The sequence below is a fragment of the Loxodonta africana genome, chromosome 5, assembly GCF_030014295.1.
Source record: "Loxodonta africana isolate mLoxAfr1 chromosome 5, mLoxAfr1.hap2, whole genome shotgun sequence".
Taxonomy (NCBI): Eukaryota; Metazoa; Chordata; class Mammalia; order Proboscidea; family Elephantidae; genus Loxodonta; species Loxodonta africana.
This window is the reverse complement of record NC_087346.1, coordinates 131,447,104-131,459,629: the sequence shown is the minus strand read 5'-3', so window position 1 is coordinate 131,459,629 and position 12,526 is coordinate 131,447,104.

Sequence of the window (12,526 nt, the reverse complement as noted above, 5' to 3'; positions counted from 1 at the left end):
AGTATATAGGGGATGGCCCATTTCTGTGTCATACTGCCATTACTGGGATTATGTAAGGAATAGGGAAGACAGGAACAGACTTTAGCCCCACTGAATGAACAGAATTTGTTTTGTCTAGAAGGCATACAGCTCCCTGAATGGAAGAGATACTGGGTAAATGAGTTTCATATCCATTACAAAGGCAGATAATTTTGGAGTTGTATTAATAATTTCTAGGATGCAGTATAGTGCAACATTGTCTTGAGGCAGGAATATTAAGAACATAGGTTGCTTAAAGAGGCTCAGTCACATTCCAGTTAGATTCACAATCTAATATATACATTTTTTTTTCTTGGCTTTTGTAAGTAAGGGCCATGCTTGAAGCCTTTAGAGGGCAATAAAAGAGCAATGGTTCTCGCCATACCTCAAAGGCTATTGTATCAATGAACGTGTTGGAAATAGAAAGGTAGATGTAACACATTAATGTTAGATGGGTTTTATCTAATGCAATCAGCAATAGATTTTAAAGGTTTATGCCTAAATTCATAACACAAGCCTTTTAAAAACTACCGGGATGCATGTGTGTGTGTGTGTGTGTGTGTGTGTGCGTGCACATGTGTATATGAATAGCATGAGATCAAAACTTCACTGTTGGTTAAAATGGATGCTTCCACTTTCCTCATCATTATTTCTTATTTTTTACCCATCTCATTTTACTTTGTTGTTTGTTAGGAACTGCATGTACTTGTCTTCCTGGAACCTAATGGAAAATTGTAAATCATTTTAATGAAACCTTTTAAAGAAACTTTGAATAATGTAAAATTCATTATTGCCAAACCTTTTAAAATGATAATTAAGGCTTTACTAATACTTCAATTATATGTATGCTTGATTTACATGCTTAAAATAAACTGAATGATAAATACTATTTTTGCAAACCTTATGTACATTCTGAACATTCTATTAGGACTTAGAAAAATAGAGAACAAATTGATATAAAGAGATTTTTTTTTATGTGTGGTAAATTATTGTACTTACATGTGCAGAGTAGAACTGCTCTGCAGGGTTTTTAAGGCTGTGACCTTTCGGAAACAGATTGCCAGACTTTTCTTCCCAGGCCCCTCTAGGTGGGTTCAATATGTCAACTTTTTTGCTAGTAGTTGAGTATTTAACAGTTTTGACACCCTGGGACTTCTATGTGGTACATTATGTCTACATATGCTTGCTTTTGATATACTTAAAAATTAATATCATCCCACAAGTTAAAAAAAAAAAATGGATAAGGCAATTATCAGGCAAATGAGTGAGTGAGTTACTATACCTAACACTGTTTTATCACTTTATTCATTCCAGAACATACAGTAAGCACCAATGAAATTACATCTTCTGTATTACAAATGTGAATTTCTGAGCTGTCTGACCAGACCTTAGTGGGAAAGAGGATAAAATGGGTGAAAAGAAGAATTTTTTTGTTCAGGGTGATTAGAAATATTATGAATTAATGATAATGGTGCATAATTTGACTGAAGGACATAGAGATATTATTAGAATAGAAAGAGATAGGTCACATAAATAAGTGTGGGAAAGGGGCCTCTAAGAGGCTTGTCTGTGAACTGACCAATGTATCAAGACAGCAAAGGAGATATGGAAAGTTTATATGCAAAGAGGCTTGCTTTTTGGGGGAGAAGAGGTATTTAAATTTGATTGGAAGAGAAAAACCTATAGTTAGGGAAAGGAAGTCATATATCCTAGGGAAAAAAAAAAAAAAGAATACCTAAGTTTTTGGAAGATTACACAAATGGAAATAGATAGAAATCTGATAGTATTAAACCATGCGAGTATTTTCAACTTTCAAGGCCCTGTTAAAATATTGACAGGGAGAACTTACCATCTTGGTGCCCAATGTCCCCTGTTTGGAGTAAGTTTTCTTCTCCTGTTTAAAATGTTCATAGCTTCTACCATATTTCACTGAGATAATCTTTTTATATAACTCTCTCTCTCATATAGGATCACTATGAGCAGGAATCGACTCAACAGAAATGGGCTCTTTGGTCATAAGGTCAGATGCCTCTAAAAGCTACTGATTAAAATTCATCCCTTTGTCTCTCCAGCACCTGGCACATAGTATCACACCTAGAAAGTGCTCAGTTAGCTTTCCTTGAAGTAAACTGTAGAATCTTCCTGTGATTAACTAAAGAACTATTTCCCCTCCAGTGGACATGATATAGACAAACGGTATTCTGACAGGATTTCAAAGATACTAGACTTATGTAATAATGACAAGTAAAATCCAAAGAGGGTGCTAGGAGACACCCAGGGAATCTACTTTTTTAAAAAATATTTTTTAATCATGGCATTTTATACCTTTATACTTACTTCTCTATTAATTAAGTCAATTACTTTGATTTTTGAATCCTGAATTAATTTCTGCACTAATAATTTCTGTAACTACTAGCTTTTTATGTAGATTTTTGTCTGTAACAAATGTAAATCTCTATTCTGGGCTCCTGGCACTTATAATTCTGTTGTTAATATGTTGAGTGAATCATCAACCTTCTCAGGTACTTAAATGTCAAGCTCAAGCACTTCGAAGACATTAATTAAAAAAAAAAAATTAAAAACTCAGAGATCTATCATGTAATTTGTTTTGCTTCCAATTTGCTTTGAGATGCAAACAAACCCAGTATTTTGCATAATCTAAATTATAGGTGAACATAAAAATACATAGCACTACTACAGTGTATACAAAAATTAACAGGAACTTTACTGGTATTTACATTTTAACACATTAAATAGCAATAAGCTTCCAATATGAAATAGAAGAGTGTTTTGAAAGGTTTTCATTGCTGCTGGAGATTTGAAAATGACACTTAAAAATTTGAGTATCTTTTATTGCCAAAAAGAACTGTTAGGATTCTGCTTTGGACTAAAGAGGAATTGTTAGAAAAGACAGATATGCACTGACTGGTGTTTCACAGTTTTAGGAATTATATAATAAAGAGAGTATATATATATACATGTGTGTGTATAATAAAAAAAAAATTTTTTACTATGTGTATACATATATGTATACACACCTGTATGTGTGTGAGTATATATATATATATGTACAAACACCTATATATATGTAAGGAGCCCTGGTGGCACACTGGTTAAGCTCTGGGCTGCTAACTGAAAGGTTGGCAGTTCGAACACACCAGTTGCTCCATGGGAGAAAAATGTGGCAGTCTGCTTCCATGAAGAACACAGTCTTGGAAATCCCATGGGGTGGTTCTACCCTGGAAACTTGGTGGCACAGTAGGTGGTTAAAGCAATTGACTGATGACCGAAAAGTCAGTGGCCCAAACCACAAGACACTCCCATGGAGAAAGATGTGGCAGTCTGTTTTCTAAGAGATTTACAGTCTCTGACATCATATGGGGTTGCTATGAGTCAGAATCAACTGAGGGCAGGGGTTCGGTTCTTTGGGGTTATTTATACATATGAATGTCTTTTTAATGTGAATGCTCCCTTTTGTGCTATGGAATTTTTATTCCTTTTAAGAAAAAAAAAATCTATTTTTAAGGAAAAGAATTGGTTTTTATTAATTAATTCTAAATGCATTAAAAAAAAAAAAAATTACTTTGCTAGGGGCATAGCACATTGTTATTAGTGCCGGTCAAGTCAATTCCAACTCATAGCGACCCTCTGCACAACAGAAGAAAACACTGCCCAGTCCTGCACCATCCTCACAATTGTTGCTATGCTTGAGCCCATTGCTGCAGCAACTGTGTCAATCCACCTCTTTGAGGGTCTTCCTCTTTTTCGCTGACCTCTACTTTACCAAGCATGATGTCCTTCTTCAGGGACTGATCCCTACAGATAACATGTCCAAAGTATGTTTGCTTCTAAGGAGCACCCGGGTAGTACCTGTTCCAAGACAGATTTGTTCATTCTTTTGGCAGTCTGTAGTATATTCTATGTTTTTTGCCAACACCACAATTCAAAGGTGTCAGTTCTTCTTCAGTCTTACTTATTCATTGCCCAGATGTCACATGCATATGAGGTGATCAAAAATACCATGGCTTGGGTCAATTGCACCTTAGTCCTCAAAGTGACATCTTTGCTTTTCAACAGTAGAAAGACATCTTTTGCAGCCGATTTGCCCAATGAAATGTGTCTTTTGGTTTGTTGTCACTACTTCCATGGGTGTTGAAAATGTCATCCTTGACAATCTCAATCTTTTCTTTGTTTATCATGATGCTGCTTATTGGTCCAGTTGTAAAGATTTTTGTTTTCTTTATGTTGAGGTGTAATCCAAACTAAAGGCTGTGGTGTTTTATCTTCATGAGTAAGCGTTTCAAGTCCTCTTCCCTTTAAACAAGCAAGGTTGTGCCATCTGCATAACACAGGCTGTTAATGAGTCTTCCTCCAATCCTGATGCCCCATTCTTCTTTGTTTAGTCCAGCTTCTCGGATTATTTGTTTGGCATACAGTTTCAATAGGTATGGTGAAAGGATAAAACCCTGGTGCACACCTTTCCTAATATTAAACCTCTTGTTTGGTTAGAATGACTGCCTCTTGATCCATGTACAAATTTCTCATGAGCACAATTAAGTGTTCCTGAACTCCCATTCTCCTCAATGTTATCCATGATTCGTTACTATCCACATAGTTGAATGCCTTAGCATAGTCAATAAAGCACAGGTAAACATCTTTCTGGTATTCTCTGCTTTCAGCCAGGATCCATTTGACATCAGCAATGATATTCCTCATTCTGTATCTTCTTCTAATTCCAGCTCGAATTTCTGGCAGTTCCCTAGCAGTATACTGCTGCAGTCACTTTTGAATGAACTCAAGCAAAATTTTGCTTGCATGTGATATTAATGATATTGTTTGCTAATTTCCGCGTTGGGTTGGATCACCTTTCTTGGGAATAGGCATAAATATGGATCCTGGCTGAAAGCAGAGAATACCAGAAGGATGGTCAGGTAGATGACTTCCTAATTTCTGGGCATAGACAAGTGAGCACTTCCAGTGCTGTGTTGGTAACTAATGTCACAAAACAATATGGGTACTAACTCTTTAACGAGAAGCAGGTTTGTTCTGTAAATCTTCATCTAAAGCACAATTAAAAAAAAAAAAAAGATTATACCCTTGGAAATCCTATGGCACAGTTCTCTTCTGTCCTATAGGGTTGTTATGAGTTGGAATTGACTAGATGGCACACAACAACATACATATCCGCCTGCCCCTTTCTTGCCTCTAAACAGACTATTTCTGCCCCCGAGAACCACACTATTGGGGAATATATAAGGGATAGGATCATAAAAAAGATCCATTTTTATTATTATCTTACTTTTTTTATTAATCCTCTTATTGTTGTCGTCGTAAGTTGTCATTGAGTCGATTCTACTGGGTGGCGATCATAATAATGATCAGAAACTCTTGAACTGCTAATCAAAAGAGACTGATTCAATAATATCTACATTCCTTAAAATAATAAAAAAAAATACACAGGCTTATTTCTGGCTCTACTGAGAACAATGACTTTATGAAATTTTTTCTAAGTTTTGTAGGCTGCTTGGTAAAATATTTCAAAGATTCTTATGGTTTTGGAATTAAATCATTTACTAATATGATTATATTTCAGTTTTTATATTACTCTTTAAACACTACAAATTCATATTCAGGTTTAAAAAGGCATGGGAAAAGGTGTAAAAAGAAAGCTCTCAATTTGCATAAATTTTATTTTTTGTTTCTTAATTGTAGATAGAATGGTAACACCAGAGTCATTGTTTTGTTGTTTTTTTCTTTTCAGGGATATTTGGAGTGAATGTCTTTGCAACATGTTCAGTCAATAAATAAAGAATGGCTGCTTACATGTTTTGTTTTGTTCATTTATTTCCCCAGATGCGTTTACAAGGTTTTCTTTGAAGCTGGTAAAATGAGCCAGTCTCTGGGTAGAGAATAGGGAAAATAGTGTCTTTCTTTCATAATGTTCCCATTCTGCAGCGCATGATATACAAAAAAAAAAAAAAAAAAAAGCAGGCTCTAAATTGCAAGGAGGTGAGGTCACAAAGGAAAGAAGGTTTTCTATGGTGGAAGTTATAATCCACTTTAAGGAGATTCTAATATAAGAGGAACTGGCACGCATGTAAGGAGCCCCAGTGGCGCAGTGACTGAGACCTGGGCTGCTAACTGGAAGATCGGCTTTAAATCTCCAGCTGCTCCGAGTGAAAAAGATGTGGAGGGATGTCTGCTTCTGTAATGATTACAGCTTTGGAAACCTTATGGGGTAGTTTTACCCTGCCCTGTAGGGTCGCTATGAGTTGGAGTGTACTCAAAGCGAAAGTTTTGGCATGCATGCCTGTACAGGGGAGGGTTAAGGGGAGGGCTGCTGAGAAATACGCACATGGGAGAAAAAGAAGAAGAAAGAAATGACCTTGATTTTTTCCCCCTTTTCAAAGATGCTATGGATAGTCTTCTTACATTTACCTTTGCTCAGTTTTCTGGGTCACTTACACAAGAAAATCTTGCGTGCCAAAGTGCGCGGATTTATTCAGGAAAAGCACCTAACCTGGGACAGGGGCTCAGGCCAACTCCCGCAGTCATTAGCCACCAGTGGAGAGTTCCAGTCTGCACCTTTGCCTCATTGGAGCTCTGATACTCCAGTCTCCGTGTAGAAAGAAAGATGCTGACTGACCCTTTCACTGCAAATGGGACTGTGCTTGACTGTCGTGCTGGAAAACCAACCGTCCTTTCTATTGCTGGCTGACTTAAAGCTGTTCCTGTCAGTTCTCACAACTCTTTTCATTTGAATGTGGACCAAGAAAAAAGGGTCAATTCACCATAATGATTTCAGTCCCACCACAGATCCGTAGGGTCTGCATGACATATTGAGACTCAGCGCCACAGGTACAGACTGTCCTGGGAAAAATGATCCAATTGCTATTGCCAGGGACTCAGTAATGAACATAACTCAAGGTATTTTTATGCAAATAACAAATTTATTTGCCACTGCTCCCTCCACCCGGGAGGTATTTTTGTAAATGTGCTATACTATTTTTTTTTTTTTCTTTTAATGGCAACTGTACTTCTTTTTGTTTTGGGGAGGTAGAGGAAAGAAAAAAGTTTACAAGGAGAAAAAAGTCTAGTATTTTGTCTGACTACCAAACCCAGTGCCCTCGAGTCGATTCAGATTAATAGTGACCCTATAGGACAGAGTAGAACTGCTCCCACAGAGTTTCCAAGGAGCGCCTGGCGGATTCGAACTGCCAACCCTTTGGTTAGCAGCCGTAGCACTTAACCACTAAGGGTGTGACTACAGGAACAGGAATTAAGTTAAGCAGAATGTAGGAAGATATGCACAGGCGCAGAAACACCATTTTTCTAGCTAAAGAGGTTGTTGCAATTGTTCAATGCACAGGCAGCAATATTTTTTCTTTTCTATTTATTTTGATTTACATTCAAGAGATAATTTTCAGAGTGACTCAAAACTGAAAAAAGAAAAAAAAATACACACACCAAAAAAAAAAAAGTTCCTTCAAAGCATTTAGGTGACTAATACAATGTTAAGTCTTAACTGAAAATTCTCAGTATTTTTATCCTCAGGAAATCCAAGCAATGACAGTTATCAGAATCCTTTTTTTCCATTTATTTTTTCTTTTCTTTTTCCCTGCTTTGAATAATAAACTCACTCTCTTTGTACAATAGATTCTGTGAGGAGTGCCCTGAGTATTTGTGCAACGATAAGTATCAATTTTTTTCATCCTATGCTGTTAGATCTGCATTTGTGGATAGACATAATGACAGCCCATCCTGAGGAGCGACTTATTTATAGAATTTAAAGGATTTGGGATTTTACCAGTCCATCTTATATAGATGGTACATTTAATAGCCAATTTTGAACAAAAACCATTGTAACGTAGAGCTGGTGAAGGTGAGACCTGAGATTTCAAATAAGTGCATTTCGGTGGGAATAAAAGAGTTTCATTGTGATTCAAACGGGAATGACAAAGCTGACTCAAGGGTTTCATTATTGACTTCGTAGAGAGTGCTGTCTTTGTAGCTGCAGCCTTGAAGATCTCTGGTTCTATAAATCTGACAGTAGATTATTTGCCCGAAATCTGAGAGGCCTATCCATTTGGAGTTTAAAATTCCGGATCAGTCTGACCTGGCATCACGCTGGGAAGAGTCAAATGGTCAGACACTACCTCATTGTGAAGGAAAAATGATCCTGTCAGAGTATCAGGAATAATGATTCTAACATGGACAGTTCTAATTCATTCAACATTTCAATGATGGCCAAGTCACACATGCTGAGAGAGCTCAACCTCCACAGCTGGAGCCTTAGCTCTTTAGAAAGACGTGGCAATGCAAATTTCTTGAAGATAAATGACATGTCGTTTTCCTGAGATGACTGGAATTTTTAGCCAGACAGGGACTTTTCAGAAATCTCCAATAATTCTAATTTTATTTTTCTTAACTTTTTAATTCTCTTCAACCCGCAAAAGCCACTGCAACACCCCCATGAGCCCTTCCACACATATCTGTTTTTTATATTAATTTGCACATGTTTTTCATTGAAAAATATTACTATAAATATCCGTATGTCATCTCCTGTGGGTAATTACACTTCCTTTTGTGTGTGTGTGTGTGCGTGTGTGTGGAGAACCGAGGAAAATAAATGGAAAAAAATTTGATTTGAACAAAAATTATATTAAGATCATATGTGTTGGAGAGGAGATATTCTCAGAAATACAAAAAATAAATAATGTAATATCATCCCTGTATACTTCCCTACAAAGGCAATAGATCAAGTGCTAATGACAGAGTCAACAAAAGCAAGATATACTGCTATTGGCAAGATATCCAGTGTCACCTAGTTGGCTCTACTTTTCAAACCCTTGTTGTAATAAAAGCATCTCTAAAGGTATAGTTCTTTTTCACAGAACGTGCGGAATGCAATCACAGAAAATTGATGTGGAGAGGTCTGACAAAACCCACAACACATCTGGATTCTTCACATATTCTAAGGATATTGGTTGACATATGACATATGTAATGGATTTTTATATCCCCTTAGTCAATCGCAAAATACATTTCCTATCACTGCCTCTGGATTCCTTCTACATAGAGTATTTCCTGTGACAGTGATAGATGGAAGTATGTATAGATGAGAGATGTACACGAGATAAACCCGAATTTTTAAAATCAAAATAGTAAGTTCAAATGACTTATAAAAATGGCAAATACGTGGATAAATGTTGCTATGCCTTATTATTCTTCTAAATTTGTATACATAAAAAAAAATCTGTTTCTGCCTGTGTTGATCATATATTTATGTATATCCTCTCACATGTGGGGATAAATCAATGACTAATGTTAAAAAAAGAAAAGATTTACTAGCAGGAAAAAAGCTTTTGGGAAAAATGTTAATTTTGTTTTGACAAAATTATAACTCATTGATAGATTTTTATGAACTATACTATTTAGATTTCATAGTGAGCTTAAATTACTTACCGTAAGTTTTGCCGTAGGGATACAGTCAGAGGATGTTTTCAAATTTATTTAACATGCTTTTATTTAGTACCTATCAAAAGTAAGACACAATAAAAGATATTGGACATGTGGCAATACTCTTTATAAGTCTTATAAATAGCTTATATATAGCTCTTATAAGATTTACTTGAATTAATGTTAATGTGGTATAAGCATAAAAATTTGTTAAAATATGTAAGATTTTCAATGATTAACAAAACACTTTTACAAGCATTATCTCATTGTTCCTTCTTATGATCTTGTTAAAAGTGTAAATGATTATTATAATTATTTCCATTTTATATATGAAGGAATAAAGATCTGAAAGGTTAAATAAATTTACTAATATTACTTGGCTGGTAAATAAGTAAGTAAAACCAAAACCAAACTTGTTGCTGTCAGGTCGATTCCAACTCTTAGTGACCCTTTAGGACAGAGAGAACTGTCCCCTCGAGTTTTCAACGAGCACCTGGTGGATTTGAACTGCTGACCTTTTGGTTAGCAGCCTTAATACTTAACCACTACGTCACCAGGGTTTCCAAAGTAAGTAAAAAAAAAAAAGTAAGTAGTAGTACTTAAATGTAATTCTGTTCTCATTGTATTGTGCTATTCATTCATTCATTCATTCATTCTACTCTCACTGTGTCTCATCTATACTATCATGTATAGTTGCTCTCTGTCTGAAGTGTAAAAGAAAAAAAGCTTGGCCCCTTTCTAGATCTCCTATTCACTCTTTTTGCCCTCTATTATTTCTTTACTAGAAAGTTCCAGTAGTATCTTTCACACTAACATATAAAGAGATACACATTTAATAGACTTTTAATTAATTGGTAAAACTGTTCACAGAATCACGAGTTAAAAAGAGACTGCATTAGGTTTGATCTAACTCACTTCCTCCAGATAAGTAAAAAACTCAGCAATCAAATCCTGGAAAATTTATACTTCTTTTTTTTTTAGGCTTTGGCAGGCCTTTTAGCCGCCTATTCTAGGATTTAGTCACCCTTGGAGTGAAGAATTAGTTATGCTCAACACAATTTGCTCTGGATACAGCTAAAATTGGTTACTCTCTGGCTTAAATTTGAGAATGGTTGATAAAATCTGATTAAAATATTTCTCATCCCTTTAAGGCCAGGTAAGTTTCATCTCTAATCACTCCAAATGTCTATAATCTATTTTTCTTTAAATCTGAGTATTTATAGAAATCCCTAAAAGTTTGTACCAGAAAAATAATTTAGTATAGGTTGGGTCCTATTTTTTTTTGGTGCCTACACTAGGTTTTGTTTTCTAGCGGCACAATGGTTAAAGTGCTTGGCTGCTAACCTAAAGGTCAGAGGTTCGAACCCATCAGCCTCTCAGGGGGGAAAAGATGTGAAGGTCTGTTTCTGTAAAGATTACAGCCTTGGAAACCCTATGAGACAGTTAGTTATGCGCTGCCCTATAGGGTCGCTATGAGTAAGAATCAACTGGATAGCAAAGGTTTTTTTTTTTTTGGATTTGAATCTTATTTTGTATTCATCATTAGTGTTTCATGTGCATAAATTCTGTAAATTGTAAGCATATTAATGTTTTATATTGTGCTGTATACATCTCTATCTAATAGCATATTACACAGAGCTGAGGTATATTTGAATGGTTTCTCAAACAGATTGAAAAAAAAAACAGATTATATATGAGCTAAAATCCAGATTTGTATTTAATTTCCACTTTCCTATTTTGGTTTTAGGCTAAGGTCCGTATGTTGTTGTTAGGTGCTGTCAAGTTGGTTCTGACTCATAGCGAACCTGCGTACAACACAATGAAACACTGCCTGGTCCTGTACCATCCTCACGATTGTTATGCTTGAGCCCATTGTTGCAGCCACTGTGTCAATCCATATTGTTGAGGGTCTTCCTCTTTTTCACTGACCCTCTACCTTAGCAATCATGATGTCCTTCTCCAGGGATTGATCCCTCCTGATAACATGTCCAAAGTCTGTGAGACGTAGTCTCGTCAACCTTGCTTCCAAGGAGCATTCTGGCTGTACTTCTTCCAAGATGGATGTGTTTGTTTTGTATGTTCAGTGGTTAATGAAGAAGTCTTGGTGTCAGTATCTAACTAAGGAGATCAAATACAGCTGTCCTCCACAGCTCCATTACATATAATTCTATTTCATTTATAGTTTTTGTGTGCCGTCAAGTTGATTCCGACTCGTAGTAGCCCTATATGACAGAGCAGAACTGCCCCGTAGTGTTTCCTAGGTTGCAATCATTGTGGGAGCAGATTGCCACGTTTTTTTCTCCTTTGAAACAGCTGGTGGGTTTGAACTGCTGACCTTTAGATTAGCATTTCAGCCCTTAACCATTGTGTCACCACATGGATTTCCAAAAACTATTATGCTTCACAAACCAAAAACCAAACCCGTTGCCTCCTAGTGGATTCCAATTCATAACAAACCTATAGGACAGAGTAGAACTTCCCCATAGGGTTTCCAAGGCTGTAATCTTACAGAAGCAGATTGCCACACCTTTTTCCCACAGAGCAGCTGGTGGGATAGAGCCCAAGACCTGTTGGTTAGCAGCCCAGTGCTTAACCATTGTGCTGTCAGGGCTCCTTGTTATGCCTCAGAGTGAAACCAAAAATAATTATATAACCGTTTGATAAACACCATTTTGTTCATTCCAACACTTAGACAATAATCAAGAGATAATACACAATAGAAAATGATTAATGTCTTAACAACAGAAGTACACAGTTTTTGAAGGGAAGAATGCATATAGTGAATTGACTGGAAAAGATTTCACGGAGGAGCTTTGAGGTGGGCCTTGAAGGATAATTACAGCTTGGGAGGATGGGAATAGAACTATGGCAGTAGTAGAAATCTGCTGAATAGGAAATTGTAGTCATCCCCACTTGCTGGTGTGGTCGGGATTACACTCCTTTATTGCTACTTGTTTCCTCTTTTGGTGGTTACTACACTATGAAAAAGATGGGAATCTAGTCTAGCACTACACGCGGAGACAGCCATGTAGAAGAAAGTGTGTTGGCG